This window comes from Podarcis melisellensis (genome assembly GCF_964234715.1).
Source record: "Podarcis melisellensis genome assembly, chromosome: 2".
Taxonomy (NCBI): domain Eukaryota; kingdom Metazoa; phylum Chordata; class Lepidosauria; order Squamata; family Lacertidae; genus Podarcis; species Podarcis melisellensis.
Window position 1 is genome coordinate 116,150,992 of NC_138529.1, and position 8,901 is coordinate 116,159,892.

The 8,901-nt window shown below is 51.5% G+C and overlaps 1 long non-coding RNA gene across 1 annotated transcript; it reads right to left on the minus strand.

Moving 5' to 3' along the window:
* Positions 1 to 2,163: 2,163 nt before the first annotated feature.
* Positions 2,164 to 4,532, minus strand: LOC309365293. The gene is made up of 3 exons (XR_014165973.1): positions 4,499 to 4,532; positions 3,745 to 4,293; positions 2,164 to 2,319 (listed from the first exon to the last, which is right to left on the minus strand). It is a non-coding gene; the product is annotated as an uncharacterized lncRNA (long non-coding RNA).
* Positions 4,533 to 8,901: the final 4,369 nt, after the last annotated feature.

Sequence of the window (8,901 nt, forward strand, 5' to 3'; positions counted from 1 at the left end):
CTTTCCACACTGCAAACATTTATATGGTTTGTCCCCTGTGTGAATTCTCCTATGTGCATGAAGGGTGCTAGAGTCACTGAAGCTTTTTCTACATTCCAAGCATTTATACGGTTTGCCCCCCGTATGAGTTCTTTGATGCAAAGTAAGGAGGCTACCGTGACCAAACCTCTTTCCACACTCCAGGCGTTCATGCAGTTTGTTCCCTGTATGAGGTGTCTGATGTCATTTAAGGTGAGACTTGCACTTGAAGCTTTCACCACACTCAATGCACTTATATGGCTTCTCCCCTGTGTGAATTCTATGGTGCATGTTAAGGGACCTGCTGTGACTGAAGCTCTTTCCACACCCCATGCATTTATAAGGTTTCTCACCTGTGAGTTCTTTGATGTTTAGTAAAGGTACTATAGTCACTGAAGCTCTTTCCACACTCCATGCATTTATAAGGTTTTTCACCTGTATGAAGTCGTCGATGCACATTAAGGGAGGCACTCTGATTGAAGCTCTTTCCACACTCCATGCATTTATATGGTTTTTCCCCTGTGTGAGTTCTTTGATGTTTAGTAAGGGTACTACTGTCAAAGAAACTCTTTCCACATTCCCAGCATTTATAAGGTTTCTCCCCTGTATGAGTTCTTTGATGCAAAGTAAGGTAGCTACTGGATCTGAATCTCTTTCCACACTCCATGCATTCATAAGGCTTCTCCCCTGTATGAGTTATCTGATGCACATTAAGTTGGCCACTGTTTCTGAAACTCTTTCCACACTCCATGCATTCATAAGGCTTCTCCCCTGTATGAGTTATCTGATGCACATTAAGTTGGCCACTGTTTCTGAAACTCTTTCCACACTCCATGCATTCATAAGGTTTCTCCCCTGTATGATTTCTCTGATGCACATTAAGTTGGCTCCTGGATTTGAAGCCCTTTCCACACTCCATGCATTCATAAGGTTTCTCCCCTGTATGAGTTCTCTGATGCACATTAAGCTGGCCACTGTCTCTGAAGCTCTTTCCACACTCCATGCATTCATAAGGTTTCTCCCCTGTATGAGTTCTCTGATGCACATTAAGTTGGCTACTGGTTTTGAAGCCCTTTCCACACTCCATGCATTCATAAGGTTTCTCCCCTGTATGAGTTCTCTGATGCACATTAAGCTGGCCACTGTCTCTGAAGCTCTTTCCACACTCCATGCATTCATAAGGTTTCTCCCCTGTATGAGTTCTTTGATGTCCAATAAGGATGCTTCTGGCACTGAAGCTCTTTCCATACTCCATGCATTCATAAGGTTTCTCCCCTGTATGAGTTCTTTGATGTCTAATAAGGATGCTTCTGGCACTGAAGCTCTTTCCACACTCCATGCATTCATAAGGTTTCTCCCCTGTATGAGTTCTTTGATGCACATTAAGTTGGCCACTGGATTTGAAGCCCTTTCCACACTCCATGCATTCATAAGGTTTCTCCCCTGTATGAGTTCTCTGATGCACATTAAGTTGGCTACTGGATTTGAAGCCCTTTCCACACTCCATGCATTCATAAGGTTTCTCCCCTGTATGAGTTCTTTGATGTCTAATAAGGATGCTTCTGGCACTGAAGCTCTTTCCACACTCCATGCATTCATAAGGTTTCTCCCCTGTATGAGTTCTTTGATGCACATTAAGGGAGGAACTCCGACTGAAGCTCTTTCCACACTCCATGCATGTATATGGTTTTTCCCCTGTGTGAGTTCTTTGATGTTTAGTAAGGGTACTACTGTCAAAGAAACTCTTTCCACACTCCATGCATTCATAAGGTTTCTCCCCTGTATGAGTTCTCTGATGCATATTAAGGTAGCTACTGGATTTGAAGCCCTTTCCACACTCCATGCATTCATAAGGTTTCTCCCCTGTATGAGTTCTTTGATGCACATTAAGTTGGCTACTGGATTTGAAGCCCTTTCCACACTCCATGCATTCATAAGGTTTCTCCCCTGTATGAGTTCTCTGATGCACATTAAGGTGGCTACTGCTTCTGAATCTCTTTCCACACTCCATGCATTCATAAGGTTTTTCACCTGAGTGTACTCTTTGATGCATAGTAAGGTCTGAGCGACTACAGAATCTCTTTCCGCACACAGTACATTCATGTTTTTTCTCCACCCTGTTAAGTTGATTTTCATCTTCTTGGGAAACACTGTGTTCATCCCTTGGCTTCACTGTTTCTCTCCCCTCTTGTTTGTTGGCTCCATCTTGAACCCCCAACTTCCTTTCCTTCTCTTGCTCCTCACCTCTTTCTGGCCAGACTTCTGATGGCTCCTCCTCATCCAGGACCCCCCAAACATCTCCTGATGGAATAAAAATTTTAAAATAAAGGTTGATACAGCTGTTTCCTTATCAAAACTCAAGGCCTGGCACTATGTTAAAGGCGTTTTACATGAAAACAAATGGTGTGATACCTGGTTTAAATAAAATATCACCATTTAATCAAGGGTTATTTGTATCAGAAAAGTTCTGGTGAGCAGTCCTAAGATTAACCAAGCCATAAATAACAAAATTTAAACCAGCAGGCAATAACATCAACAAAGCCTGCCTGTCTATGGGCCTGTATGAGGTGGCTGTCTCAGGTGTCACCCTCAAAGGGGCTCAGCTTTGCTGCTAGTCTCCCCGGCCTCCAGGGGCGAAGTGGGATGGGCAGCAAAGCTCTGTGAGTCCTCTCCCCTCCAGCCAAGTCCAGAAAAGGATCCTCCCCCCAACAAGGGCAAGTCCACAAGAGGGCAGACATTCCACCACTCAGCTTTGTCAGGATCTGAAAAGGCTCTTTGCCAGTGAGTGGGGGGAGGTGTCTGCACCCCTTGGAGGTCTCGTGGGGTGAGGGGGGACCACCCGACCCAACTTGCAGGGGTACGCTCCTTATGGATTTTGAGCCCCCATTGTGGGGGCAGAAGTGAGGCCACCCCTGAGCATTGATGATACAGCACTGCAACTCAGAGAAGCTTGAAAAGCCTAGATCTGCAGAGCTTGTTGAAAAACCAAAATGAATAATAACAATAGTAGCATTTATTTGATTTATATCCCAAGCGTTTGGCTGGGTTTCCCAAGCCTCTCTGGGTGGCTTGCAGCATATATAAAAATGCAATCAAACCTCAAATATTAAGAAACAGAATATTCTACATATGCAACAAACAAACCAATACATCAATAGAAACCAATAACAATAACAAGATAACAATATACTCAAGTATTCTACAAATTAGGATCCCCCACACAGAAGCTTGTTAGTATGCTTTTTCTACCATTCTCCACGCTAGATTGCCACTATGCATTATACTTCAGGCTGCTTTAGAAGACCGTTCAGAAACTACAGAGTGCTGACCGGTGCAAGAGGCTCTGAGCATATCTGGGTTCCTGTCTTCAAGTCAAGGTGCTGATTTTGACTTATGTAGCTCAATGGCTGCTTCTCATGAATCCACCTAGAGCCTGCACTCATCGTCTGAGGTCCTTCTCACAGTGCCCTCTCCAATTGAGGGGCAAAGAGAGGCAATACGGAATGTGTCTTTTAGTGCTGGCTCCCCACCTAAAGAATGCTCTCCCCCAGGGAGGCAACCCAGAAGCCATCACTGGCTAATTGTAGCAGAGAAGCAAGAATATTTATTCTCAGCCAGGCTTCTGGCCTTTAACTTGGGAGAAAAACAAACAAAAGGAAGGCACTCCGAGCCACTGAGGAACCCATAGCTATTATAACTATTAATGAAGGCGAAAAGGATCCTTACCTTGAGAGGTCACCATCTCACGAACCTCCACCATGACGTCCTTGTACAGAGCTCTCCGTAGGGCCCAGTTGTCGTCAGCGAAATGCAAGGACACCTGTCAAAGCTCACTGATCCCTGCAAGGACAGAACAATTCCCTTCTTTATAGGCACTCCAAGGCAAGGTGTGGAAACCATCTCCCCTCACCTCCCCCTCCAATGATAGATGAGGCAACTGGAGATTTGACCTTCAGTGTGTGTTTGTTTTTTAATAAGACGTGAAAATCTGGATAACTAAATTTAAGACTGGGGGAAATGGGTGTTTTGTCCCACCCCATACTCCCTCCTTCCTCCGGTGTTTGAAGACCAAACATGCTGCCCAGCAGGCAAAATGGGAAGTGGAGAGGGATGATTTTTTTCAATGATGGCTTTATGCATACTGGTTTCTAAATTGGTTTGTGGGTTTTAGTTGTGTTCTAGCTACCATTGGATCACTGCGCCACTTGAAGGACCTTTTGGATCAGGTGTTTAGAAATCTTGAACATAAGATAAAATTACTACAGCTGCAGATGGCTAGTTACAGTGGTACCTCAGGTTAAGAAAATTCGTTCTGGAGGTCCGTTCTTAACCTGGAACTGTTCTTAACGTGAAGCACCACTTTAGCCTCCCACTGTTTCTGCACGATTTCTGTTCTTATCCTGAAGCAAAGTTCTTAACCTGAGGTGCTATTTCTGGGTTAGCGGAGACTGTAAGCTGAAGCGTATGTAACCCGAGGTACCACTGTATATCCCCAGGGGCCCACCTTTTTTAAAGCCCTAAACAGCCTTGGCCCAGTATACCTGAAGGAGCGTCTCCACTCCCATCGTTCAGTCCGGACACTGAGGTCCAACTCCAAGGGCTTTCTGGCAGTTCCCTCGCTGCCAGAAGCCAAATTACAGGGAACCAGGCAGAGGGCCCTCTCGGTAGTGGCACCCGCCCTGTGGAAAGCCCTCCCATCAGATGTCAAGGAAATAAACACCTATCTGACTTTCAGAAGACATCTGAAGACAGCCCTGTTGATGAAAGCTTTTAATGTTTCATCTTTTATTGTGCTTTTAATTTTCTGTTGGGAGCCACCCAGAGTGGCTGGGGAAATCCAGCTAAATGGGCGGGGTATGAATGAATAAAATAATAATAATTCTTGTTCCTCCTGCTCCTCCCTGGCTGGCAAGAGACTCTCCTGGCTCCCTGTTTACTCCCTGCCATTCCTCCCCCTTTCCTGCCCTGCGGCCTTTGCTGGGCGCTCCTTCTGCTTTCTCTGGACAGAGGAGCGGGAGAAAAGGCCGCAGGATGAGGCCAGAGGCCGGCGAAGGCCAGCGAGCAGCGTCGCTTCGGCCTCCCGCTTCCCCTCCCAGGAGAAGACGACCTTTCCCCGCCGCCCCTGAGTCCCCCCCCCCAGGAGGGACGCGGCTCCCTCCCTCCCTCTCGCCCCCCAATTCCGCCCCCGGGTCGGCCCCCTCCCCCCAGTTACCCGCCTCCAGGGAGGACAGCCGCCGCCCCGCCCAGCCTCTCACCGGGGAAGCGGAACAGGAAGCGGAAGCGCCTCCTCTCTCGCCAGTCTTCCCTTCCTCTCTAGGAATCGAAGCTCTGTCGCCGCTGTTAACCCTTGCGGAGCTGCGGGGCAGGAGCCTCTTGGCTGCTCCGGGCAGACAGGAAGGGGGGCGCCCGACTGGTCTCCGGCTCTGAAGCAGGGGGGGGGACCCGGCTGCAGGATCAGGCCAGCGGCGCCCCCAGGACAGAATCCCCGCCCCCCCCGCAGGTGCTCCAAGCAAGATCCGAGTTCAAGAGCAGCTTTATCCTCACCTTTAGTACTCTATTCTATCCCGCCTTTTTCCCAGACCAGAGCCAAGGCGGCTTACAAAGGGGTTGCCATGGTTATAAATTCTAAAAGGCAGGTGGCATTGAGAGGCAAGGAACTGCAAAAGTTTCAAAGATCCTGGTTGAAATCAGAATTAGGGGGGGGGGAATTAAAGATGCACCTATTTTGTGAAATCAGCTGAGAAGAGAGGTCCGGCGGCTGTAAAAAGATGAGTGCTTTAAATATTTTCAAATGACAGAATACCTGAGAGAATCTTGAGTTTGGATTGGCTATTTTGGATCCAACTGAGTCCTTTCCAAGTGTGCCTCTAAAATGGTGCATGCACACAGGAAAACAAACCCCCATGAGGGACCTTGGTTTCCTGGCTTAGAATAGCGCACAAGATGTGGAAATTCATGAAGGAGGTCCTGACCGGAGGTCAAAATAAAACTAGGTAACGGAATAAAAAAAAATATTTATTGTGCACACAGGTAGGGCTCGTGTCACACGATTTTTTCCGCACGCACCAAAATATAGTTGGGACTGGCCACTGAGACCACATAACACCTGTCCTGAAAGACCTACATTGGCTCCCAGTACATTTCCGAGCACAATTCCAAGTGTTGGTGCTGACCTTGAAAGCCCTAAATGGCCTCAGCCCAGTATACCTGAAGAAGCATCTCCACCCCCATCATTCAGCCCAGACACTGAGGTCCAGCTCCGAGGGCCTCCTGGTGGTTCCCTTACTGCAAAAAGTGAGGATACAGGGAACCAGGCAGAGGGCCTTCTTGGTAGTAGCACCTGCCCTGTGGAACGGCCTCCCATAAGATGTGAAGGAAATAAACAACTATCTGAATTTTAGAAGAAAGCTGAAGGAGCCAAGTTTAAGGAAGTTTTTAACATTGGATGTTTTATCGTGCTTTTAATATTCTGTTGGGAGGCACCCAGAGTGGCTGGGGAGGCCCAGCCAGATGGGCGGTGTATAAATTATTATTATTATTATTGCTACACAAATGTCATAGCTCCTCTGGTGTTTGGGGGTACACAGCCAAATGCAGCATTTTGCGGCAGTAAACAATCAGCTTCTAACATGTTAAGGCATGAGAAATACTATTTTGTTGTTACTGACTTTTGCCTATACACTGCATCTATCTGAACGTAACTGTATCTGCAAAAGCCTACAAGCTGTACATGTTTATTGTTGACTGAACCATTATGGCCATATGCAATATATACATAAATACAGTGGTACCTCGGGTTACAGATGCTACAGGTTACAGACTCCGCTAACCCAGAAATAGTACCTTGGGTTAAGAACTTTGCTTCAGGATGAGAACAGAAATTGCGGCGCGGCGGCAGCGGGAGGCCCCATTAGCTAAAGTGGTGCTTCAGGTTAAGAACAGTTTCAGATTAAGAACAGACCCCAAGAACGAATTACAGTGGTGCCCCGCTAGACGAATGCCTCGCAAGACGAAAAACCCGCAAGACGAAAGGGTTTTTCGGTTTTTGCGACGCTTCGCTAGACGATTTTCCCTATGGGCTTGCATCGCAAGACGAAAGCCCATAGGGAAATCTCGGGGACCTTTTTTTAAATGCTGGCGGTGGGGAGCAAAGCCTTCCCCCCCCTCCGGACTTCAGAAGAGGTCCAGGAAGGCCGGCGGGGGCGAAAGGCTTTGCTCCCCACCGCCAGCATTTTAAAAGCGGTCCGGGATAGCAGGGAAGCGCTTCCCGCTATCCCGGACGGCTTTTGAAGGCAGGCAGGGGGGGCAAAGACGTTTGCCCCCCCTGCCTGCCTAACCGGGGGCTTTTAAATCGCCCCGGGACTGTCCGGGGCGATTTAAAAGCCCCCGGACGGCTTTTGAAGCCTCCCCCCCCGCCCGGCTTCGGGGCATCATCCCGATGCCGGGCGGTGGGGCAGGAACGCCTCCCCCCCGCCCGGCTTCGGGGCATCGTCCCGATGCCGGGCGGTGGGGCAGGAACGCCTCCCCCAGCCGCCCGGCATCGGAACGATGTCCCGAAGCCGGGCGGCCGGGCGGGAAAGCCTCCCCCCCCCGCCCGGCTTCGGGGCATCGTCCCGATGCCGGGCGGTGGGGCAGGAACGCCTCCCCCAGCCGCCCGGCATCGGAACGATGTCCCGAAGCCGGGCGGCCGGGCGGGAAAGCCTCCCCCCCCCGCCCGGCTTCGGGGCATCGTCCCGATGCCGGGCGGTGGGGCAGGAACGCCTCCCCCAGCCGCCCGGCATCGGAACGATGTCCCGAAGCCGGGCGGCCGGGCGGGAAAGCCTCCCCCCCCCGCCAGGCTTCGGGGCATCGTCCCGATGCCGGGCGGTGGGGCAGGAACGCCTCCCCCAGCCGCCCGGCTTCGGGGCATCGTCCCGATGCCGGGCGGTGGGGCAGGAAAGCCTCCCCCAGCCGCCCGGCATCGGAACGATGTCCCGAAGCCGGGCGGCCGGGCGGGAAAGCCTCCCCCACCGCCCGGCTTCGGGGCATCGTCCCGATGCCGGGCGGTGGGGCAGGAAAGCCTCCCCCAGCCGCCCGGCATCGGGGCATCGTCCCGATGCCGGGCGGTGGGGCAGGAACGCCTCCCCCCCCCGCCCGGCTTCGGGGCATCGTCCCGATGCCGGGCGGTGGGGCAGGAACGCCTCCCCCAGCCGCCCGGCTTCGGGGCATCGTCCCGATGCCGGGCGGTGGGGCAGGAAAGCCTCCCCCAGGCTTTCCCGCCCGGCCGCCCGGCTTCGGGACATCGTTCCGATGCCGGGCGGCTGGGGGAGGCTTTCCTGCCCCACCGCCCGGCATCGGGACGATGCCCCGAAGCCGGGCGGGGGGGGAGGCTTTCCCGCCCGGCCGCCCGGCTTCGGGACATCGTTCCGATGCCGGGCGGGAAAGCCTCCCCCCCCGCCCGGCTTCGGGGCATCGTCCCGATGCCGGGCGGTGGGGCAGGAAAGCCTCCCCCAGCCGCCCGGCATCGGAACGATGTCCCGAAGCCGGGCGGCCGGGCGGGAAAGCCTTTGTCCCCCCTGCCTGCCTTCCCAGGGGCTTTTAAATCGCCCCGGACAGCGGAGAAGACCTCCGCTGTCCCGGGCGATTTTAAAATGCCGCCCGCCAGAAGAGGTCGGGGGAAGGCTTTTTCCATAGGAACGCATTAATTGATTTTCAATGCATTCCTATGGAAAACCGTGCATCGCAAGACGAAAAACTCGCAAGACGAAGAGACTTGCGGAACGAATTAATTTCGTCTTGCGAGGCACCACTGTAAGTTTTTAACCCAAGGTACCACTGTACAGCTTTAAAATACAGTATCACCCTATATTACACACACACACAAATAAGTTTTTATATTTCATT